At 41.1% G+C, this 26,069-nt stretch overlaps 1 long non-coding RNA gene across 1 annotated transcript; it reads left to right on the top strand.

The window, feature by feature from the left end:
* The first annotated feature begins 22,513 nt into the window (after positions 1-22,513).
* Positions 22,514-25,343, top strand: LOC123967668. The gene is made up of 3 exons (XR_006824308.1): positions 22,514-23,069; positions 23,148-23,221; positions 25,005-25,343. It is a non-coding gene; the product is annotated as an uncharacterized LOC123967668 (long non-coding RNA).
* Positions 25,344-26,069: the final 726 nt, after the last annotated feature.

Here is a 26,069-nt window from a genome sequence, read left to right as displayed (position 1 = left end):
GCTTCAAAATGTTTATGAATGTGTCTCTTACTTTTCAGTCAGAACACTTTCATTGAGCCACTTCCATTTCCCATCTTCAGCTCTCAGACCAATCCAGTATCCCTTGGTTCCTGAACTGTCCCAGCTGTTAGCTTTAATGAATGTCTGACAACAGAGAGACAGTTATCAGATATTTAAACACTATACTTAAATTAACACACTGTGGCCCACTGTGACTTCATGCAGCTTCTATTCTAAATCCTTTAAATCGGCTAACATATCCACACATTGATCTCCGTCTCTTTTTCTATCAAATGTACACATATTGGGAAATGCATGCAAAATGTGTTAAAATACAGATTTAAAACAAGACATCCTTTGTGCTGTATATCTCTAGTCATATCAAGGTATGTATTAGGTTCTTCTGTGCATAAATATCATGATGTAGATTTTGATCAATATAGTCCACATTTATAATCCATGCAAATCATCCAAAATAAATAGTGTAGCATTTTCATTTCCATCTAAAATATATTACTGCCTGTATATACTAATTGAATTAATTGGATTACATCTCAGAGAGAAATTTAATTTAAAAGTCTTCTGACCAGAGGTAGGAGGGTTACAGTGTAGCAATACTAGATTCCACAAATGTGTATGGTTTTTAGTTCTGCCTTGAAGTTGTGACAATTGTTGTTTGGTTAGCTGGGAATGCTGAGTTCCCACTGTGACACATCCCCCAGTGTGTCCCTGAGCACCTCACTTAACCCCTAGTTTCTCCAGAGGTGTGCAGACAAATATAGCAATTTTAAGTTGCTTTGGATCAAAGTGTCAACTAAATGAGAAAAAGCATCTTCTCATGCTGCTGCAGTTCACCTTTCATCAACCAACAGTAACTGTGATCATAATAACTGCCTGAGCTGTGATCATTGATGATGTCTGACAACAGAGAGACAGTTATCAGATATTTAAACTCTATACTTAAATAAAGACACTGTGGCCTACAGACTCAGTGTGTTCAGAGCTACAGAAAATATATTTGCATGTCATAGGCTGTCATAAAATGTTCACAGTTTACCTTCTCCGTTTCATCATCTATAACAACCAAATCTGAAATCTTTCCTCTGCAGTTTTCTCGAGCTTCTTCCCAGGTTTTCTGACCAGAAACATCAGGGTCATTAATCGCATAGCAGCTGGACTGGAAGAGTATCCAGCCACCTAGACAAGCGTAACACCTACTGTCTGAAACAACAGAGACCAACCAATAAATCTGCATTGTGATATTATTGTTATTGTTATTATTATCATTATTTTAAACCATATTAATGGGATCTGAACATACTGTGGTTTGTTTTTGAGCAGTATTCATCAATTCTCCACTGAGCTTGACTGACGTTGAACTCATTCAACTTTTTCTCCATGTTTTGTATTTGTTCCGTTAAGTTGTTCCTCTGTGTCTCCAGCTTCTTGTTTTGTGAGGTCAGGTTCTGGTTTTCTGCCGTCAGATCTGTAATGTTCTTGTAATCTAAGACAGTATAGGCTTGTGTCAGATTGTCAAACTGGACTTTCAGATTGTTGTGGTTTTATATCCACACATATGAAACAGTTTAAAAATAAACAAACTTTAATTCAATAATTCAAATGTTTAAATACACTACAAAGACAAGTATGTATCACAAAGCTAGAATTTAAAAAAGTATTTCAAATTTTTTAAATCATGGACTCAGACCTGAATTTAAGCAGCCACATTAAGAAAATTACAAAGTCAGCCTACTATCACTTAAAGAATATATCAGGGGTAAAGGACTTATGTCTCAGCAAGACCTGCAAAAACTCATCCATTTATCTATTTAGTCGACTTGACTACTGTAACAGGGCTCCCTAAGAAATCCATCAGACAGCTGCAGCTGATTCAGAACGCTGCTGCTCACTAAGACCAAAAAAGTGGATCACATCACTCCAGTTCTGAGGTCTTTACATTGGCTTCCTGTCTGTCAAAGAACTGATTGCTGTCCTGCTGCTGGTTTATGAAGTACTGAATGGTTTAGGGCCAAAATATATTTCTGATCTTGTGCTTCGTTATGAACCATCCAGACCTCTCAAGTCATCTGGGATCAAGTCTGCTTTCTGTCCCCAGAGTCAAAACTGAACAAGGAGAAGCAGCGTTCAAGTTTTTATGCTATGTACATCTGTAACAAACTCCCAGAAAACTGCAGGTCTGCTGAAGCTCACAGTTCTTTTAAATCAAGACTGAAGACTTTTCTTTTTACCACTGCCTTTAATAAATCAAATGTAAGGCTGTAGATCATTATTGTACTCTGCACTCGGATTTTTACTCTTTTTATTTCCTATCCAACTTTTTGAAATTAATTTTACCCTTTTAAAAAATTATATTTTAATGTGTTTTTTTCAATTTCCCCATGTTGCTTGTATGTTTTATGTAAAGCATTTGAATTGCTTTGTTGTAGAAACTTGCCTTGCCTTAATTGTGCTTCACTCTGACAGAAAATGTAATAAAGTGCTAAAGTCGTCTTTTAAACCCTTGTTGCAGTGTAGTTGCTAAAATGCATTGTTTAATCACCATGATAAAAATATCGTCTAATCCTATTGTTTTGCGAGAGTATGCTTCAGTATTGACAGTAGAAATGTATGTTACTCTATACTTGCTATTAATCTTTTCTTACTCTTAACTCTGGCATGAAGTATATGTAGACAATAATAAAGGGTATTCCTGAGGATGTGAAAATGTGGAGTGTTCAGTTTTAACAGTAGAAATGTGATTGACTTTGACATCTCACTCTTACGTTTTACTAATTTACTATAACATTACTTTGACATCTCAATAGGTAATCATGATTCATTTATGATATGACTGAAGCAATTAATGGGCCCTCTGTGAAAAGGCAGTAAGATAGACATCCATGCATTACGCGCTGGCAAGTGATCATGGTCACGGACTGAATGAATGCAAACCAGAAAACATCCAATCATAGAGTACTTGACATACTTTGCCTGAGTGGACACCTTAGGATATCCAATCACAAAAAGACATGTTAAAGGACGGGTCAAGCGTGGATCATGCAAAGTACTTTCACATCCTGTCTGTTTCTCTAAATAAGTTGTAGTTTTTAGTATAAGACACATTCCTCTGTTATTTTTTATTTTATTAAAGAAATTTTCTTTGGGCCTGCTACTCAAAGATTCATAGAGAAAGTCTATTGTTTCCTTGTTTCTTCCTCCCCCTGAGTTCAGTGAGCAATTCCAAACTGCCACACGTTCGCACAGGGCCACACCTCATAGCAGGTCATACCAGGCGGTCCTACAGGTCCCTCAAGTTTTCATCTTCTGAGACTTTGCTGAGACACTGGACTGTACATTACAATGGGCAGAATGTGGAATAAATAGATGCACATTGTTAAAAAAAATAAACAAGAACCGTCTAATTACTTACTGTCATGCATACATTTCTACATTTATTTTTTCCTTTGGTCCTAACCCATTTAGAAAACAATTATAGGCAGAAATCTATAGGTTAAACAACATGGTAATAGGTGTGTCTCATGTCTTAGTATGAAGTACTGCATAGACTTCCTGTTTTGTATACTTACCGTAGATACAGACTGCTATGATGCCCAACAGCAAAATGACACAAAGAATCCCCAAACAACAAGCCACCTGCTGATAGCAGCGACCTCTGCTGTTTGTTTTCTTGTCTGGAGAGAGTCCTGCTGAGACAAAATATAATTACAGTAAATGGCTTTAGCATTCCAAGTTAACAGAATCAAAAGGGAAACTTTCAAAGTTAACATATTTTTACTACTAAATTCCATCTACTTTATACTAAAAGGTCAGTAATAAGTAAAAGACAGGAAAGGCACCCATTTGATTTGACTAACTCAGACTGCTAAAGGCACAGAACAAAGACTGTACAGTTCAACACAGCGACATCTTTTTAAACTCAACACCCCAGTGTGTAAGGCCTGTTATAAATTTGCAGCCTCCAAGTTAAAACTGAAGGCATCAACAGGTTATTGTTGTTGTCACAGGCTGAGCAGTACTCCTCATGACTCATAGACTAGTTCCTTCTTAATGGTAGTAAGAATGGGGACGTTTTGATCGTAGCTAAAGCAGTAATAGCAGTATTACGAAAATATATATTGCAGTTATACTGATTGTTGTGAACATATTTCTTTACAACTTACTGTTTGTGTCAGCAGTCTTCATTTCTTCGTACACACTATCCTCCTTTTTATCTGAAAGTTTGAAAAACATAATTTGGTGGATGATTTAAAAAGGCTTTTCAAGGTGATGATTGCTTTTGTCTCAGTATCATCTTGGCAACATCCAGTTATAATACTCCTCGTGACTTGTAAACTAGTTCCCTTTAAATGATAGTAATTATGATGAAGTAGTGGTAGTAGTTTAGCAGTAATAGCAGTATTTCTAGCAGTATTCCCAGTTGCAGTGATACTGAATTTTGTATATAGTTCTTCTTTACAACTTACCGTTTGTGTCAGCAGTCTTTTTGGTTGTTTTGCTTGTGGTTAGTTCCTGTAAGTCTTTTAAAAGGCTTATTAGATTATTTGAAATTATTGCGTTTGTCCCAGTATTTTCTTTTAGAAGGAGAAATAGGACTCTCTTAATGGTCAGTACAAACAGGAGGAATGAATACAGGCAGTAAAACACATTTCATTCAACATTCACATGGACACATGACTGTTGTTTTCAGATGGATTTGAAAAACCTTTTCTGTAAGAAATTTTTTTTTTTTCTGTTAGAGTCAAGTCAGTAAGAGCATTATTTGTGGCAGAAACAGCAGTATTTTTGTAGTATTAGTGGCTGTAAAATAAATGTTGCAGTTGAAGCACTTGTCCAACTCTCTGTCTGGGGGAAAAATAAATTTAAATAAGCACCACAGTAAGTAATTCCTGCTTGTGGCCATCAAGCTCCTCCTTCTAAGTCTGACACACGGCCCTTAGTAAGATTTTAAACTGGACATAATTATCTGTGTTTGTGCAATATTTTCTGCTGCAATTCTGCCACTATTTATTCACTATTACTGTTCACCATAACAATTTTTTAATAATGTAAATATTATCCACACTCATAAAGCATCTTTTCACTAGCACTTCTCTGCCTGGGACACAGCGACATCTTTTTAAACTCCACACCGCCAGTTTGCCTGATATAAATTTGCAGCCTCCATGTTAAAACTGAAGGCATCATCAGGTTATTGACAAAGTTCCTGCTGTTGTCACAGGTTGAGCAGTACTCCTCATGACTCATTAACTAGTTCCCTTTTAACAGTAATTACGGTAAAGTATTAATTGTAGTTAAAGTAGCAACAGCAGTATTACTAAAAATATCCACAGTTGCAGTAATACTGATTGTTGTGAACATTTTTCTTTACAACTTACTGTTTGTGTCAGCAGTCTTCATTTCTTCGTACACACTATCCTCCTTTTTATCTGAAAGTTTGAAAAACATAATCTCGTAGTTGATGACTGTATCTTGACAAGTGTGCTGATTTTAAAAGCTTTTCAAGGTGATGCTTGCTTTTGTCCCAGTATCTTCTTTCTGAATTAAAAGTAATGTTGTGCAAGTTAACCAAATCCAGAGGGTATCTTTCCAAATAAAAAAATACGAATATTTTAAATACAATTTTTTTATACAAATAAGTCAGTTGTAAGCTTATTAGCTTCAGATAAAATGACCTGCAAAGTCCATTCACTACTCTGCACTTCACAGCCGCAGCTGTTGCTCTGTCTCTCTCCCTCTTCTACCACATACACACAGCGCTACCTACCTTAAGAGTAAGGGTTACAATTTTGGATTTATTCACTCACTTTACAAAGAAAAAGACTTTTAAAAACGTCTTTCTTTTTACATGTTTATTTACAGCATTATATTTATATTTATATCACAGTTGGCTTTATATTAACTTATTGGGAGAAAACCGGTAGTTCTATGTAAAATCAGATGTTGAGCCAAAATGGTATGATCCTCGTTTCATAATACACCCCGACCAAACAGGATTAATTAAGGGCAGACACTCCACCAACAATACACGCAAGCTACTTAATATAATAGGCTACGCCAGTATTCATAACTTGGAAACTATAGTTCTTTCTTTAGATGCTTATAAAGTATTTTATAGGTTAAATAGGAAATTTCTATTTGATACTTTAAATGAATTTGGATTTGGAAACTTTTACAGACTGGACTAAAATTCCCAAGTTCCTCAAGAGCTGCCTGTCCGGACAAATGATCATACTTCTCCCAGTTTCGGTCTTCAGAGAGTCATAAGCGTTTATTCAGATGATGTACTTACTTTTCTTCCTTGACTCACAAACTTCTCTTTCTTACATTTACATTTACTCATTTGGCAGACGCTTTTATCCAAAGCGACTTACATTTGAGGAACAACATACAAGCATCAAAAGAGCATCAAATACAGATCTACAACTGACAATACGTACTAGTAAGAGCAGCAATAAATACTAGTAAAAGCTCATGGTACATATCACATCAATGGGATAAATACCTAGGGAAGAGTTAACAAAAAAGTACAATCAATACAAGATCATTGTAGGGGATAGAAGAAGAAGAGCACATGATGTTAGAGGTTAGGAGTTAGTGGTGTTATAAGAGGAAGTGTTCTCGGAAGAGATAAGTTTTCAAGAGCTTCTTGAAGTTGGAGAGGGACGCCCCTGCTCTGATGGCGTGTGGTAGCTCGTTCCACCATCGTGGTGTCACAGATGAGAATAGCTTGGACTGGGATTGCAGTGTGAAGGGATGGCAGAGGAGCATAGCGGCCGAGAAGGAACGTAAGTTTGTATTATGGAGTTTAGGTAGATGGGTGCAGACCCAGTAGTCACTCTGTATGCAGCATTAGTGACTTGAATCTGATTCTGGAGGCCACGGGGAGCCACATGAGTGCTTCTGGGCTGATCGAAAACCAGACGTGCTGCTGCGTTCTGAACCATTTGTAAGGGTTTCACGGCACAAGCCGGAAAACCTGCTAGGAGGACATTGCAATAGTCGAGGCGAGAGATAGCCATGGCCTGTACCAGAAGCTGTGTGGTGTACTGAGTGAGGTAAGGCCTGATTTTCCTTATGTTGTACAGAGCAAAGCGGCATGACCGAGAGACAGCAGCAACATGGTCTGAAAAGGACAGCTGGTAATCAATCATCACACCCAAATTTCTCACCACCCCCGGTTGGAGGAATGTTTGAGGAGCCAATTTGTAGTTTGATGTTATGGTGGATAGATTGCTTGACTGGAATGACCAAGAGTTCAGTCTTAGACAGGTTTAGTTGAAGGTGGCAAGCCTTCATCCATGCAGATATGTCTGATAGACAGTCCGAGATCCGCGCCGAGATGGTGGGATCGCCTGGTGGGAAGGATAGGTAGAGTTGCGTATCGTCTGCGTAGCAGTGGTAAAAGTCGTGCGAGCGAATGATCGGCCCCGGTGAGGTGGTGTAAATTGAGAGGAGAAGGGGCCCTAGCACTGAGCACTTGGGGCACCCCTGTGGAGAGGCAGTGGGAGGAGGATAATTGTCCTTGCCACAAAACATTGTAGGAACGCCCAGAGAGGTAGGATTCGAACCACAGGAGTGCTTTACTCGAGATGCCCATTGCTGAGAGAGCGGATAGCAGGATCCTGTGGTTGGCTGTGTCACAGGCAGCTGGTGGGTCAAGCAGGATAAGAACCGAAGATTGGGCTGCAGCTTTAGCTGACCTTAGGGCTTCTGTTATAGACAGAAGAGCCGTTTCAGTAGAGTGGGCACTCTTAAAACCAGACTAATATGGATCTAGGAAGTCATTCCCTGAGAGGAATTCTGAGACCTGTTTGAATACTGCCCGTTCAATAGTTTTGGATAAAAAAGGTAGAAGAGACACTGGTCGATAGTTCTCAACTTGAGTTGGGTCAAGTGAGGGCTTTTTGAGCAAGGGTGTAACCAGAGCCCTTTTGAAAGTGGTCGGGAAGGTTCCTGAAGCCAGAGAAGTATTTATCACATGAGTGATTGTCGGGACCACAGTAGCAGATATGGCTTAGAGGAGATTTGTAGGAATCGGGTCCAGTGGGCATGTAGTTGGACGGCTACGGGTCAAGAGTTCTGATACTTCGCTCTCTGTGAGAGTAGTAAACGACAACTGACATGGGAGGGCAGAGAAAAAGATGTAGTAGGACTGCTACAATGGTTGAGTTTGAGTGTTTCAGAGAATTGGCTAGTTATAGCCTCCACTTTGCCTGTGAAGAAGGCAGCAAAGCTATCAGCAGACAAGTTTGTGGGTGGTGGAGGAGGATTTAGTAGCGCTTTAAAAGTGGAAAATAATTTCCTTGAGTCAGTGGCACTGCTTATTCTGTCATTATAGAGCGCAGTTTTGGCAGCACTGATGCTTGTTGAGAAGGAGGATAGGAGCGATTGGTAGCAGGAGTACAAGTGCTCTGCTAAATGCTTTGGATCGCCCTCCGGATTAACAAGACAAAAGCTTGGTTTCAGTGGGTGGGACACACACCCAGTTGTTTGATCTCGCTCAGCCGGCCTTCAGATTCTAGTGGATTGCTCAGTAATAGTGCAAAGAAATAGCACCTCAAGAGTAGGAAAGATAGAGTAAAGTATTACCTCACTGCTGCAAACTCTTACTTGCCCCACGATTCTTGTCCCATGAGTTTGTTCTGGATGCTGGAGTTGGTGCAGTTGTCCTAACCCTTAAGATATTACTATTATTTCTGTGTGGGATGTGCACATTTCGGTTTACTGGTCTATGCGTGATGATGACAGGAATAGAAGTCTTTGGAACAGCGCTGGGAGTAGACGGCTTTACATGCCAGCAGGTGGAGACAGTGAGGCAGAGATCTGTTCAGTGAGCGGTGGTGTGTCCAGGTGTGCTGCATGAATGATTAGTCATTCACGTAAGTCATGTGTGGAGGACCACACCACATGCTGTATGTGAGCAGCTAACATTTCTTAGCCCCGTTTGTTTGGGTGAAGTCCGTCTGTCTTAAAAAGAGACATTCTTTGGCAGAAAATATTAAAATTTTCCACATAACACACACCGTGAACCCTGCAGGCGGACTGGAGCCAGTCGTGGTGGCCAAGAAGTCTACTGAAGCCTGCCAGCACTGCGACCAACTGTGGGAATGGGACCAGCAATCTTTTTGTTTGCTTTCTTAAGGAGTGTGCAGTCCTCATGGGGCAGAGTTATCTCGGCTAGCATAGTCACCGGAGCTTTGTTGTGGTCAGTAGCATTGATGGCGTTTTTACGGTCATCTAGCTTAAAATCCATGTCGGATGACCAAAATCCTTAACCCACGTAAAACTTAAGTTAAAAACTTAGGTTAAATAAAAAGGATATAAAACGATAAAGTGTGGATTAAAACTGGATAAGAGTCCGGTTTAAGACGGAGCTTCCAACAGGTAGCTACAGACGCCAACACATGCGCAGAGTACAGATTACGTCACCAATTACGTCAGCGATCTTGTGACTTGACATACAGCGAGTTTCACTTCAGAGTAAGGGCTTATGGCTTGGGCAGTGGCGACACTGCTAGATATACAATACACACATATCGGTTGCAACCTCCTATTGGTTGGCTACGTGCAACATTCAAGATTCACTGGATGCGTCTGTGCTAAAAGAACCAGGGTTACCATATTGTAACTTTCATATTGGAGCTGCAGATTAAAACTAAGAAATTTCGGAAATGGTAGCTGGTAACTTAAACATCATTGACATAATTTAAAAAGGCAATTCTAGTGGATTACAGTTGGTAAAAAGATTCACATTTGAAGTAAACTTTTCATTTCAGATGACACAATCACTCTCAACAGTTGACCAATTTGATAGAACTGATAGGACACAGAATCTGATCCATACCAATAATGTGATGGACTTTTAAAAAGTCACTTCAAAAAACTACACTTACCTTCAGGTGGGGAATGCTTGTTAGTTTTCAATATAACTGAAGCATAGCTGACCTGCTCCTCTGCCATCACAGTCCTTCTGTTGAGTTATATCTGACTTGTAGACAGAGAACTGCCACTATTAGTAAACCACAGAGCATCCTCAAAAGAGAACTGGTTGTTTCCTCTGTTCAGCTGAGTCTGTCACTCACTGCCTTGATATGACCAACTTGTGCTTTTGGATGAGAAAGAAATTTGTATCCATTTGTGGCTGGATATGAACATCAAACCATATACAGTGTCTTCTTGTATTAAAAATGAATAACATACAATATTACAAACAATGTACATGCACTAAGAGGTTTGCTAATATTTTACTGTGTGTTGCAGTGTCAGGAAACACAGTTCATGCTGCCTCCACAATAACCACTCACCTAATCGTGAAAAGGTGGTTTTCACACTTGGCTGATGCAACTTCTTTGTGTAGCAATTAGTGTCTGCAACATACGCTCACACACTTTTAAACTTTAACAAACTGAAAGTTGGTAGTATAACTTTACATAAAAGTACATAAGTGAAGCAAATCCACCCTCCATCCTGGTCCAGGACAAAATATCTCAGCAGCTGCTGTCCCCAATGCTACTAAAATGGATTTTCATGACCTCCAGATGATGATTCTTAATGATTTTGGTTAATGATTTGTTATTTTTCATCTAGAGCATTACTTATAGGCCAATATCGGTTTTCTTTATCCAAAGCGACTTACATTTGAGGAACAACATAAAAGCATCAACAGAGCATCAACTACAGACCTACAACTGACAATACATACTAGTAAGAGCAGCAATAAATACTAGTAAGAGCTCACAGTACATATCACATCAATGGGGTAAATACCTAGGGAAAGAAAAGTGAAATCAAAACAAAAAGTGCAATCAATACAAGATCATTGTAGGGGATAGAAAAAGAAGAGCACAGGAAGTGCATGCTAGAGGTTAGGCGTTAGAGGTGTTATAGGAGGAAGTGTTCTCGGAAGAGATGAGTTTTCAAGAGCTTCTTGAAGTTAGATGCTGTTTTTCTCCGTTGGATTTTGACACAGAAGTTTACTAAGTGTAATTAAGTGTAATTGCACTCTCCTGTGACTTTATTTCACAGCATGTTTCCAGCACATCATCTGCATGATGATCATCATCTAGAGTGACTTTGGAAACACATCCATATAGACTACAGTGGCTGCAGACCAGACGATTGACTTGTGGACATATGCACACAGGACTGCAGATTTTATCAAGTACTCTGAGCCTTCTGTATGCAAGCAGAGCCTATAACAAGACCCCCTGGCAGTGTGGGGCATGCCAGGAACCCCACTGCATCTTCTTAGAGATGCCTTGCTTTGGTTATTTCATTGTTCTGGGCACATTTTATTGAAAACCTGCATATGGAGGTGTTTTGACATGTTTTGACATGTTTTGGCATCTTTGACTGATGTATAAGGTGTGATTTATTAATAAATCACAAAAATCAAATTTTCGTTTATGAAATTCTCTAGTTTATTGTGCATTTTTCACTCATACTTCCTTTATAAGCACATTACATGCATGATTATGTTAGCTTAGGGTCTTCTGAATCCATAGATACCAAACACATGTTGTTCCATCTCCATTACATATGGTTTATAAGCCCAAATGTATAAATAGAGAAAACGAACCAAACAGGGCTTAGGCCCCTAAGGGTTATTAATGTCTGTTATTATTATTACTATCAAAACACATCAGTGACATGGAAATTTTGATTCATTTTAAGATATCCTTCTATTGTCATTATTCTGATGTGCATCAGGATGATTGAATAAAATATTGATTTATTAATTAGACATGTTTTTGATATTTATTTTGGATAAATTGGTATGTTAATCAAGTAATAGGCAACTTTGTTCCCTTTAGAATACACAAAATTAGTTGTTAGATTAATCGACTCATCAAAAAAATATTTGTTAGATTAATCAGCTTTAAAAAATAAACATTATGTACAGCCCTACATCCTGGTGACATCCATCCTATCCCACACAAGTTAGTATTTACTAGGCCTGAAACGATTCATCGATAAAATCGATTCAAAAAATGCTTCGACACAAATTCTTTGCATCGATGCTTCGTTTAATCCATGTAACTATACAGCACAGTGTTTCACACGGACATGTATTACTGTTGCACATCGCATTTACGCTGTGAACACGACGTGATTATGATGGAGCTGTTTGCAAAGTGGAGGAAGAGAGAGAAAACAGAGAGGGACAAAGAAGAAAGTGTCCAAAGTATGGGATTATTTCAAGCTAAAGAAAACAACAACTCTGTAATGTTACAGTCCGTCCACCGTAAAACAAAACTTTTGTCAGAAAGCAGCCGGTGTTTTGCCAGCGGACACAGACAAGGTAACAGTAACAGCTACTTTAGCATTTAACTGAAATCATGACTGATTGTTGAGTTGAGGCCAAAGTAAGCCACAGTCCTCAGCCGAAAATGTGCACATGTGCGTTTGTTGTTCTCCTTTTTGGGCCATGAGTTGTGACCTCACAGTCAGGAGTTAAATGGGCGTCGGGGAGCTGCACCTTTTAACTCCCCTGCAGCTCTCTCTGTGGCTCAGACAATCCCTGCTGCCTGCATGTGCTAATCCATCCTTTCACCCAGATTCTTTGTCTTTATAATTGCCATCTTTATAATAACAAACCATATCTGTTTTGTGTGCAGGATCGCTCATTTCCCGTTTCACATGTGTTTTCTTGATAAAAGTGGTTTGGAAACCAGCATCGGGTGCCATAGCTGTTATCAGCTCCTGTATTGTGTGCGACCCCGTCATCGATCAGTCACGTAGTGTGAACACCACAATGACTTCAAGACTGCCGTCATATTACGGCAAGTTGTGTGACCTGCACGCCTATCGGCCGACGCTGAGCTTCATGTATTCTGCATGAGCCTGTAACAACTTGTATAGCACCCGGGTGATGTTTGTGTTTGTAAAGCAGCTGTCTGGTTGTTGGTCTGATGTTTGCTGTGAATTAGACTAATAAATATCTATCACTTGTAAACGTGCACAGCTGTTCCCATTACTGGGGGGGGGTGGGCGCCGCCGCCGCCGCCACCGCCAAGCAAAAGTACTTCTTAAACGAAGCATTGATGAATGGTTGAAATAATCTATAGAAGCTTCGAATACTAAAATCATCGTTAGCTGCAGCCATAGTATTTACCTATCAAAATCTTGTACGGAGCAGTTGGTTGAAACCCTTTGTGTTGAACTGTGACAGCAGATCTGCCTGAAAGGAGAGCAAATGGGGTCATCTTACAAGGTGTAAATCATTAAATCAGACCTCATCTCTTATGATTTTAAAGACCTGGGGTGGGATGAGATAGGGGGGAAAAGACAACTGCCTCTCTGGTTGGTTCATCCTGCTGCAAGCTCTCATCGATCAGCCTCGCACTCAAACTCTCGGCCAATCACAGACCTGTGGCAGGAGACAAGGAAAATGCATGAGCACTTTTGGAGGTAAAGACATTCAGTACCAAATAATGTGACTAAATACCAACATACATAAAAATCAATTCCTTAGTCAAAAAACGTTAGTGACCCCAGTAGTGCTCCAGCCTGTCAACAATACAGGCTAGCCAGTGAGGTGCCTACGCAGAGCCCAAAGGATACTAAAGGACAGTAACCCACCCAGCCACAGCCTGATCACCCTGCCGCCTTCTGGGAAGAGATATAGAAGTTTCTGCTGCCGTACCACCAGACTGCAGAGCAGCTTTACTCTATCAGACTCGCGCAGCCTTTAAATAAATCTTATTTTGTAACATTAACGTTTGCAGCCCTTTTTTGAGAAAGCGGTCTGAAGTTAGAGCTTAACGTTACTATAAAAGTTTACTGCTCTTCGGGGGACACCCCCTCGCCGAGTTAGCATACACTTATGATGTTAGCTCGCTAGCTAACGTTAGCAAGACAACGCAGGACATGAACTTAAGTGAAATAAGTTACGTACATTCCTGTGCTATCCCAGCAGAATTATTACAAGTTAATACTTACAGCTCAAAGTGTTACTCTGGCCGTCGCTCTCTGCTGTGTGTCACCCGTGGACGTGAAAGGCGGGCGTGACCACAACTGGACGAGACGCTGGCGCTAGCAAGCTTGGTCAGCTACACAGTGAAGTGGATTTGATTGACAGGTCGACATGGCAGCAACATGTCAATCACATGTCAAAGTTATCCCCGCCCTAAAGCCTCACCTGCTTTCTGGGTTATTTTCCTCTAAATGGCACCATAATTTACTGAATGATCATCAGGAAAGTGTTTACAGAGGTGAGAAGTGGGCTCATTGTACCATTAGTGGATCCTCACGTTTCTGTAAGAAACAAAGAAACAATATTTATATTCCACATCATCATCCCTCCTCCCTTTATCACTGTGGACGAGTGTTGGAACTCCAAACTAATGGACAGCTCCAAGAAAGGCCGTGAGTACAGCAGAGGCTCTATTATTGTTACTTGCAGTTGGGAACATTTCCTTTTCCAACTACAAAAGGAATAATGATTCATTTTCTGTATCATTGAGAAGGAAATATATTGTCAGATAAAGTATTCTTATGAAAGACTCTCACCGAATCTCATTGTGATTTCCACCAATGTGACATAGAGCCATGGGGGATGGTACTGTAGAGTTTAAAAAGTTACAGCAAAGCTGATATTTCTTACCAAAGTCATCAGTGTCCTCAGTCTTCTAAAAATGTAACCTACTGGGTTTTAGGCCAAACGATTGCATCAGAATGTTGATTATACCATTGTTTGTATACCTCTTTGTTTAGTGCCAGAAGGACTGTTTTGTTTTAACTGTTTCATTGACACTTAAGATGGGGTGTCAACCATTTTGTAGACAAGCCCTGTTGTTCTCTATGATTAGTTTAGAGCAAAAGTTTATTCCTGGAGATTGAAGGGGGTTTCACGTCTGGGATCGGCACTCTTTTGTCTGACCAAAAGTAATGAATACAATAACGGTACACCCTTCTGAATTGGGTGACGAAGAAGCCAACAATATGGACCTTAGCCATGTGGAAGAAAAAGGACACATATCTGGAGGATATAAACAACTCATTTTGTGAGAATCGAGACTAAAAGGTGTAAATCTGAAAGGAGGACCAACTTTTCAGTCCACTGCAGTTTTTTTTTGTTTTGTTTGTTTTACATTTTTGTTGAAGTGCAACGACTTCCCCGAATTCGTTGATGAGAAGGATCAGATGAGACAAGGTATCAAGTTCACACAATGTTGATTTATTCAACCCAATACAGATATATATCCGGAGACTCTGCTGTCAGGCTGTCTAACACAGAGTCTGACAACTTCCAGCTAAACAATGATTATATGCTGGAAACTGCACCCCTGTGTGTCTCTCGTGTTTGCCATATATGGTAATTGACAGTTGGTATAGAATGTTCTAGTGTGCCTTAGTTAATCTGAAAAAACGCAACAGTACTGAACACTCTTCATGTGATGATAATAAAAGTGAAGTGGCCTCTTTTGGCTAAAACTACAATAAGATGTAGGCCTACACAAAATTCTGAAGTTAAGTAAGCGCTCCTTAAGGCAACTTCTACTTTGGTGGCCTACTGGTATTGTTACAATGGGTGATGAACATTGTTGACACAGTATTTTCATTGTATTTTCTTGAAAGAAAGAATAACTAATAGGCCATTAGATTAGCCTACACTGTAGCACATTAAAACATATTGCTGATTTTATTTCAATAAATCCAAATCACTTTTGGCAGACTAATCGTTATTGTTGACGTCAAGTCTTTTGTTACTGCTTTTTGTCTGATATTGTGATTGCTCTTAATAATGTTGCAAGGTGTTTGGAAATGATCTGCCTTAAATGGGACCACTGGCGGCCCTGTGTGTGGAACGTTCCCCTTGTTTAGGTGGGAAATTTGGTTAACTTGATAGCACAGAAGAAGAAGATGGAGCCGATCTTGTATAAAGGATTTAATTGCTTGTGTAGCAAGACGAGGGTATGATTCTATTTAAATATGTAATAACTTAAATAAGTTGCCAACAACGCCACCTAGGGAATTTCGCCCCAGGAAATATTGATAGGTCACACAGGTTCGTATGACATAAGGCCAGGGCAGAGAGTGTTTCACATTTAAACAAATAATTTTATTAACAAAATACGAATTAGAAACAACCAAACCAAGAATAACTCAACAAAAACAAAATAACCGTACCAACTACATATACTGATTGAGAAGGCATGCCATTACTGAATAAAATTAAAAGTATGGGCCTAATTGAATATACAGTATACTATTTAAAATACACAGTGGCTAAAAGGATAAAGCAAAACACCAAAATGAATCAAAACGTACAAATCAATTAATTCAAACCAACCAAAATTGAAAACACACACACGGTTGTCAAGGCACCAGCGCAGTGCCATATAGTGGCGGGAGGGAGAAAAACCCTCAACCTGCCACATCTAACCCCACTCTTTTCATCGCCGCCCTGGCGATGGACCATTAAACTATGGCTACCACCAAGGCCTGAAAACAGCCGCCTGGGTAAGACGGCCCATCACTGCCCTGAAGACCAACGGACCGGGTAGATTATGGACATTTGGATGACAGCCAGCTGTTGCACGAGTTGTGCGACGCAGGACCTGCTGACCTGGCTGGTCCATAGGAGACCCTGGAGGGAGCTGAGGTGGGGAATCCTCACACCCCACAGAAGTGGATGGATGCCCAACTTGAGATGGTCCTGCTGCACCAGGACTTGTAGGAAGGAATGTCCTCTGTGCAGGGGCTGGACATGGAAAAGGGGTTTCTGGGACCAACAGCCATAAGTTGCTGTTACCAGAGTTATCACTTGGCATCTGCTCAACAGGTTGAGTTAGTACCTCAACCAAGGGAGAGCCCACACCAGGCCGGACCACAGCTTTCATCATGTCCCGGTGCACGTTTCTGATCCTATTCAGGTCAGCTACAGGGACAACGGTGTAAACTGCGCCTTCACCAAGGGGAGCCTTCATGACCTGGTAGATCTCCGAACCCTAGAGGTCATGGATTTTATGACGGCCCCTAACCCCAAGGTCTCGCAGGTACACCAACTGGCCTAAAGGAAAAGGCACATTCTTAACCTGCCGGTCATGCCTCTTTCCTCCGGCCGGCAGCAGCCGCCAACCGTTCACCTGCACTCTCAAAAGCAACCTTGAGTCTAGCCTGATGTTCAACCACCCAATCCTGTACTGCACCAGGCACAGGATCTTGGACCCTGCCCAAAATGAAATCCACAGGAAGCCGGGGTTCCTGTCCAAACATCAGGTAAAATGGTAACTCTCCAGTACCCTGATGGGGTGTGGTGTTATAACAAAAGAGGACCTGCGGAAGACAAGAAGCCCAGTCTCGCTTCTGGGACACTGGGAGAGTCCGAAGGAGGTTTTGAAGCGTTCTATTAAAGCGCTCGCATTGCCCATTACCTGCAGGATGGTAAGGGGTTGTACGGGACTTTTCCACACCGTACAAAAGACAGAGCTGGCGAATCAATGAGCCTTCAAAACTTCTCCCCTGGTCCGAGTGAAGGCGGCTGGGGATACCGAAATTTTTAAAACCACTCTACCACCAAGACCTGGGCCACGGTAGCGGCACATTGGTCCCGTGTAGGGACAGCCACCATAAACTTACTGAAAACGTCAGTCATCACTAAGACGTTCTCACACCCATTACGGGAGGGTTCCAACAATATGAAGTCTATCGCCACAATCTCGTTTGGTCGGGAAGCAAGCAAATGACCCATATAGCTACGAGGTCCATGGCCAGAGTCTTTAGCGACTTGGCAACGCTCGCACCCCAAAACCCACTGCTTAATGTCCATGGACATTCCAGGCCAATAACAGCGCCGTCTTGCCAGCTCTGTGGTGTGTTCAATGCCCTGATGTCCATGCTCCTAATGGAGCTGGTGTAAAACCTCTTGTTGGAGGACTGCAGGCAACATGAGCTGAACAGATTCCTCCCCCCCATCGGAACGAAACACCCGGCGGAAGAGGGCTCCCTCCAGCTCCACCAACCGGTCCCACCGGCGCAAGATTGCCATAACAGGCCTGGACAGTTGACGCTTTTCAGCCAGAGTAGGCAAAGACTTCCCTCGCCAAAAGGGCAACACGTCCTGCAGGAGGGGATCGCCTCCGCAGGAACGAAGGTCGGAAGGTCGGAGTGGGCAGGAAATGCTGAGATCACCGACTGGGTGGCCAGCAGCCCCGACTCCATGTCTGGGTTCTGCTGAAGATGTTCTGGCACCGGTGTGCCTGGCAACACAGGCGCTAACACTTCAGATCCAGTTACATACTGTCGTGACAGCGCGTCTGCATTTCTATTACTCCGACCCGAGCGATACTTCAGGTCGAAGTCGAAAGCAGCCAACTGAGCCGCCAACCGGTGTTCAGTCGCCCCCAGTTTAGCAGACTGCAGGTAACTCAATGGATTGTTGTCAGTGTAGACTACACACCTGTGACCCAACAAGTACTACCTAAATTTTTCAGTCATGGCCCACTTCAGCGCAAGGAATTCCAACTTCATAGAACTATAGTTGGACATATTGCGCTCAGGGGGACGGAGACCCCTAATAGCGTAGGCCACTGGCCTCACACCAGTCTCAGTTTCCTGTGAGAGCACAGCCCCCAACCCATGATGGCTGGCATCAATCTCCAAGATGAAAGGACGTGAAAAGTCTGCATAGGTCAGCACTGGGGCCAAAACCAGCTTTGCCTTCAGTGCCTCAAACCCTTCCTCACACTGAGGTGTCCAAGAGGTTTCTAATGCCTGGTTCGACCCCCGCTTTGACCTTGTACCAGCCAGCGCGGCCACCAAGCGGTGTAGTGGTGCTGCCAACTGTGCAAAGCCCTCCATAAACCGCCGATAATAGCTAGCGAAGCCCAAAAAGGAACGCAACTCTGAGATGTGCTTAGGCCGCTGCTAACTGGCCACTGCCTCAATCTTCTTGGGGTCTGTAGAGACTCCTTTACTAGAAATAACGTGGCCCAGATAGCCAACCTCCTGGTTGAAAAACGCACATTTCTCAAGTTTGGCTTTCAAGCCCTCGCTCTGGAGATGACCAAGCACAGTTTCCAACCTCTGCAGATGTTGTTCTACAGAGGGCCGATCTAGCTCTGACATAGCGACCTGATGGTACCCGCTGGCCAGATCAATAGTGGAAAACCAGCGAGCCCCAGAAAGCGCTTCCAGACTCTCCTCAATGCGTGGCAGAGGAAAAGCATCCTTTCTAGTCTTGCTGTTTAGCAGACGGTGGGTGGGAAATTTGGTTAACTTGATAGCACAGAAGAAGAAGATGGAGCCGATCTTGTATAAAGGATTTAATTGCTTGTGTAGCAAGACGAGGGTGTGGTTCTATTTAAATACGTAATAATAACTTAAATAAGTTGCCAACAACACCACCTAGGGAATTTCGCCCCAGGAAATAATATTGATAGTCACACAGGTTCGTATGAAATAAGGCCAGGGCAGAGAGTGTTTCACATTTAAACAAATAATTTTATTTAACAACCAAACCAAAAGTAACTTAACAAAAACAAAATAACCATACCAACTACATATACTGATTGAGAAGGCATGCCATTACTGAATAAAATTAAAAGTATGGGCCTAATTTAATATACAGTATACTATTTAAAATACACAGTGGCTAAAAGGATAAAGCAAAACACCAAAATGAATCAAAACGTACAAATCAATTAATTCAAACCAACCAAAATTGAAAACACACACACACACACACACACACACACACACACACACACCACAAAATGCCAACTGTATAAACTAAATATACAATAACTAGTCCCAACCAACAAAAAGATGCAGCAGTGCAGCAGATCACTGAAGGGAAGGAAAGATTTAGCACCATTAATATTATATTTCGCATGGTATATATTCAATCAAATGGAATACAATACGAGACATGCATACATACCCCCACGGTTCCCCAGCGCACACACATAATCAGCCACAGGCCAGATCATGACAGCCCGCACAGCAACGATTTGCTCTAAAACAATCAAGGGAGCATTGTGTTTAACCGTGATGCACTACCCGCACACAATTAAAATATATAAAACTGTTGCGCTGCAGGCCATAACAGCTGTGACAGCACTCGCATCAGCACACCACAACGCCGGATCACCGTCACCAACAGCCAAAATGCCCAGTCCAGGTAAGAAAGAGACTGACACAGGTGCATCACCACCTGTACTTATAGGCAACGGCAGTGGCATCCGGTTGTCAAGGCACCAGCGCAGTGCCATATAGTGGCGGGAGGGAGAAAAACCTTCAACCTGCCGCACTTGCTTTAGATACTGTTGAACTGAGGAAATGTTTTGTTTGAACCTTTTCATAAAGGCAAAATAGCAAGGCTTCTTATCTGTAAGTTAACATTTATGGATATGAAATGTATCTTTATCTTTATCTCTCTGTACACATTTAAAACACTTCTATTCATCATAATTATTATTTCATTATCATCTATCAGTACCGTCAACGAGTACTAGCCAAACATAGCACAGTAGGGCAGGACTTGCTGCGTGTAAAGCTAGCATCCAATCACAAGGACCCGTGCAAGTGACGAGTAACCTATTAGCCAATCACAGCACAGTTGTGCGGGTCAAGTCGAAACTCTGCCAGGAAAAATTTAACACCGCTCAACAAAAATCAGATGTCGCGGGCTGGCTGATTCGACTTGACCACGGTTCGGCTGCTCACTCTTGTGGCGGAGTGAGACTGAAGAAGAGACATGCCAGAGTAACACTTTGAGCAAAATCAGAGGGGAAGGGCATAGTGAAGTGTAAATCGACAATGGCAACATAGCTGGGATAATGTAATAAAAGGGAGACATTTACACGGAATCCAATGCAAAGTAGGTATATCAAGAAGTAGGGAAGCAAAGAGGAAAGAACAGGTGATAATAAGTAGGCTGAGAATTGGGCATAGCAATCTTAACAGCACACTTTTAATTACAGGAAAACAACCTACAGGAATGTGTGAACAATGTCAGGAGGCTGAAACAGCAGAACATATTCTTATAACATGCAGGATTTTTACTCAGGAAAGACAAGAAATGATAACACAGTTAAAAAAATAGGACGGATAGATAATACAGTAAAAAGTTTATTGGAGTATGGAGAAAGTGTGGAGGGTAGGAAATGGATATTTGGTTTTCTGAGGGCGACTGGATAAGATAGGCGGATTTAGTATGAATGGAAGCAAAGGGTAAATAAAAACTGAAGGTGGCAGTAATGCAACTCAATGGATGCCAGCTCCCGTAAAAACCCAAAGAAGAAGAAGAGTAACACTTTGAGCTGTAAGTATTAAGTTGTAATAATTCTGCTGGGATAGCACAGGAATGTACGTAACTTATTTGACTTAAGTTCATTACCTGCTTTCACTTGCTAATGTTAGCTACCGAGCTAACATCATAAGTGTATGCTAACTCGGCGAGGGGGTGTCCCCAGAAGAGCAGTAAACTTTTACAGTAACATTAAGCTCTAACTTCAGACCGCTTTCTCAAAAAAGGGCTGCAAACGTTAATGTTACAAAATAAGATTTTAAAAGCTGCGCAAGTCGCAAGTTGTTGTCAATTTTATAACACGGAATCTGCAAGTTTCGCCATATTGTTCATTCGGTGTTAATTGTGCAGGTTGGTGTGTTGAACTTTACATTAAAGTGGCTTGGTCGGTAGGTTGATAGTAATGTCGTGTAAAAATTCAAGACTTGGGCCAGATAAGAAAGCTTGAACTTTTACCAACATTTTTATTATCAACAAAAACAGACACCAATTAGAATACAAAAGTTCCACCGGAGTGTGTCAGAGATCGGTGCAAAATAGAGCCCCATTCTGTTACCAGAACAGAGACCCGAGTCGACATGAAAACCATGTAACGACAGACTTTCACCTCCTTTTGGACCTCCTTTTATTGCTCTGTTTCTTGGCTTCATATCATCTCTTGGCTCTCTTTCCTACTGCACATGGGTCTGGGAAATTCCCTGACTGCCTGCTCCTCCTCTCTGTGTCCTCTGCATGCACTCTGCTTGATCATGCCATTTCATCTATAACCTGACTTTTATGGAATAAACTGGTGTTGTTTGTGCTCCGTGCTAGAAACAGGACATTCTTACTGCGATGGACTATATTGATGTATGTTTTGTAATACAATTTTCACAAAATCTGCTTCTATATTTTCCTTTGCAGGTGTTTTTGATGCTGCCTCACTGTGCTCCCTCCCTTTTCTCCCAAATAACACACACGTGTGCCTGGGCAGTTAGATACAGAAAGGAGCACACACACTCAGCGCTGTAGAGTTTTAACACTGTGATCCTAACTTTACACTATAAGATAACACTTTAAATGATGACAATGTAGACCACCATTGCTCTAGTAATAAATGATAACAATTTAGGCTATAATGCTCCAAATTAATTCACAACAATAGTCACAATATAACAAGTTAAGTTATTTTGTGAAATTGAGTTTTGAAACTCCCTTCTACTACATAGCAGAAAATATACATTAATACAGAATCAATTATGAAAAATAGCCTGTATTGTTGACATGCTGGAGCACTGCTGGGGTCACTAACGTTTTTTGACTGAGGAAAGTTGTGTGGACGTTAAGTCCAATTTCAAGCATATTTAATAACCACAGTGGTAGTGGAGTTTGTTGTTTTGTGGAACTTGTGAAAAACTGCAGCTGCTCAGCTGGTTGCGTTACAGAAAGCCCCTATTGCAGCGCATTGCCGTGACTGGACTAAGTACTCGTCCATGAACCTGCCCACAAATTACTGTGTTGAGCCCATTGCCCGGTTACCTGCTGCTGTTTGTGCTGTGATACACTATATAGCACCACGTTCACACAAAGATATATCGTTCAGCATATGAGTGCACATTGATTTTTATGTATGCTGGTATTTAGTATCTGTCACATTATTTGGGACCTCCAAAAGTCTCCTGCCACAGGTCTGTGATTGGCCGAGAGAATCAGTAGTTGGAGAGTTTGAGTGCGAGGCTGATCGATGAGAGCCTGGAGCAGGATGAACCAACCAGAGAGGCAGTTGTCTTTTCCCCCCTATCTCATCCCACCCCAGGTCTTTAAAATCATAAGAGATGAGGTCTGATTTAATGATTTACACCCTGTAAGATGACCCCATTTGCTCTTCTTTCAGGCAGATCTGCTGTCACAGTTCAACACAAAGGGTCACAGCTCAAAAACCAACTGCTCCGTACAAGATTTTGATAGGTAAATACTAACTTGTGTGGGTTTGGATGGATGTCACAGGGATGTAAACAAAACCATTCATATTAAGCAGTGGGCTATCATAATCAGACCTTATAGTTACTGGTGTGGGAAAACGGAACACAAAAGAGTATATTGATATGTGTACTTAAATGGATTCAGTATTCATCCTCTGCACTTTATTAATTGGATTGGAAGCACAGGACATTAACTGTGGAGTTTAATTTAGCTTGGTGAACTTAACAGAATATTCCCCATTCTGTACAAGTTCAAGTATTCTTAATAGGACAAAGTAGGTGATTTACTAATTAACGTCTAATCAAATGGTTGTGTATGTTGTGTATATATGATGCTTTGGCAATGTTGTTATTACATTCATGCCAATAAAGCTAATTTGAATTGAATGCTTGTACCTTTACAAATGCTACCACAGTAAACAAACACCAATAATATTTAAGAACACTTGTCGACCATAGGCAGTAAGATATGACCTCTTGTACATACAGAGAAATAATGCTTCACATCAGAAAACATAAAGGGCCCCACCTAGTGGGGTAACAGGGACATACAATGCTGCGTGTCTATATTACCATCCAATACCGAAGACTCTAATAGCAGCGCTAACTATCAAAGGCGAATACAACCAAATACTACCACATGTTGAAACTAGTAACATAACATTGACGGTATTACAATGTCACTCCTTTATCACAGGTCCATGAAGGTGACAATTATTCAGCACTTACTTGAACATGGACACACGTGAACACAAACAAGTCCACAACGATTAATTAGTCTGCACAGTTTAGGGTGTGGACCAAACTAGGATGTGAGACTCAAGTGATTTGCTGTCAGAAGGTCCTGCCTTACGCTGCAGCGGTGAATCACTAAAGCTTATCATAGGTCTGCAGCTTATTATTATTATGCCTTTTTTTACATGTACTCTTTATTTTTTGCTCACTGGATTATGTAGTTTGATAATTAGGTTGATTAAAAATGTTTTCTTGTTGTTGCAGCTGCAGATTGAGGCCCTCTGACTGCGCTAGCCTGTTGAGCCCTGTTGAAAGAAGCATATAGATCTTTTACTTGTACAAATATTCATAGCAGCCATCTCTCCAACACTAACATTTAACTCTCTGCACTGCTCTGCTAAAACAGATGAAAGACTTGTCCAGCATAGAGCAGATTTAGCTAGCCAGGAAGTCACACACAGAACAGGCACAGCACATCCTTTAAATTTCAAAATAAAACACCGGGCAGACTCCAAATTGTAAATCACATCACTATATCAACATTACAACTAAAGCACAGCGATAAATCTTTAATCCATGTCGTTCATAACTAGACTTAACTGTATTAACTTTTTCTACAGGTTACAGGGCAGAAATTAAGACATAACATTAAACACAATTAAAAAAAGACACCCTTTAACTATGTAGCCTACTCACCCATGGTAGAAGCACAAAAATATCCAAATGAAAGCAGGACAATGTTGAACTGGCCAAAATAGACTTTGGTGTGAAGTATTTGTCATCTGGTGAACTAGGGAAAGCAGCTGCCTGGGCTGTGCTCTGAAGCGAGACACTCCTGGTGGGTTCTGGCACGAGCCCAAAATGGAATAAAACCACCTCGTAGCCATTTGACGGCGCACACACTGCTGGTGGACTTCCGGCAAAGCCTTGTAGTTTGGATCCTTTGGTGCTGACTGGCTGTTCAGCAGTGTCTTCTTTGATCTTCAGCTCTTGTAAAGCATGATATTCATTTGGGTTTTTTTCTCCCTCTCCAGGTTTTGCTGTGGCTTGTCGATCCAAGGCCAAACTGTCATGACAATGTACACGGATCCTGTGACGTGTGCTACCTCATCACACCCTTTTTGTTGAACTGCAAAATGCTGCACTGCCAATATTACTACAGAATTTAATTTTGTAACAAGGACACACTTCCACAAAGGTTGATGGCAAATTTCATTTAGCAGATGAATTTGGTGGGTCTGCTGGTCAGTAAAAGTTGTATTTTCTGTTGCATCAAACCACTGACTTTAGCATCAGCAATGCCAAGAGCGAAACAAAAATTGTCTAACCATTGTGCTTTGTAAATATGACACAAATAAACCCTCAGAAATTTTTTTTCAGTGTGTGAGATTCTTACTTGGTGGCTCTTCCACTTCAGAGACTCCAATACAACCGGTCTGTAACTATCTGTCCTCTGCTGATATCTACTCCCTTACAGAAAATCCACATTAATTTCACATGTGTAAAATCACATGTAATCACATGTGACAACATGGACATGTGATTTTGCACATGTGGAATTTAACATGTTGTGAAACATGTGGTTTTGGAACATTGACATGGTGTAATGTGTGAACCCCATGTATATTCCCATGTGAATCCCATATGGTTACATGTGAAACCCATGGGATTACATGTGAAACTTGTGTAAATTCTGTTAAAACCATAGAAAGACCCATGTGAAACCATGGGATTACATGTGAAATCCATGTAAATTCTCATGTGAAAACAACAGAAACCCAGGTGAAACCTATGGGATACATGTGAAGCCCTTGTGAAATCCTACGTGAAACCCATGGGATTACATGTGAAACTTGTGTAAATTCTGTTAAAACCATAGAAAGACCCATGTGAAACCATGGGATTACATGTGAAATCCATGTGATTTCATGTGAAAACAACAGAAACCCAGGTGAAACCTATGGGATACATGTGAAGCCCTTGTGAAATCCCACGTGAAACCTATGGGATTACATGTGAAACATATGTAAACCTAGAACTTCATGTGAATAATGTTACTTACATTTTCTTGCCAACAAAACACAAATGTAAATTAGGAC

Source organism: Micropterus dolomieu, linkage group LG03 (genome assembly GCF_021292245.1).
Source record: "Micropterus dolomieu isolate WLL.071019.BEF.003 ecotype Adirondacks linkage group LG03, ASM2129224v1, whole genome shotgun sequence".
Taxonomy (NCBI): Eukaryota; Metazoa; Chordata; class Actinopteri; order Centrarchiformes; family Centrarchidae; genus Micropterus; species Micropterus dolomieu.
The sequence above is the reverse complement of the archived record's forward strand: the minus strand, read 5'-3'. Positions and strand labels throughout refer to the sequence as shown.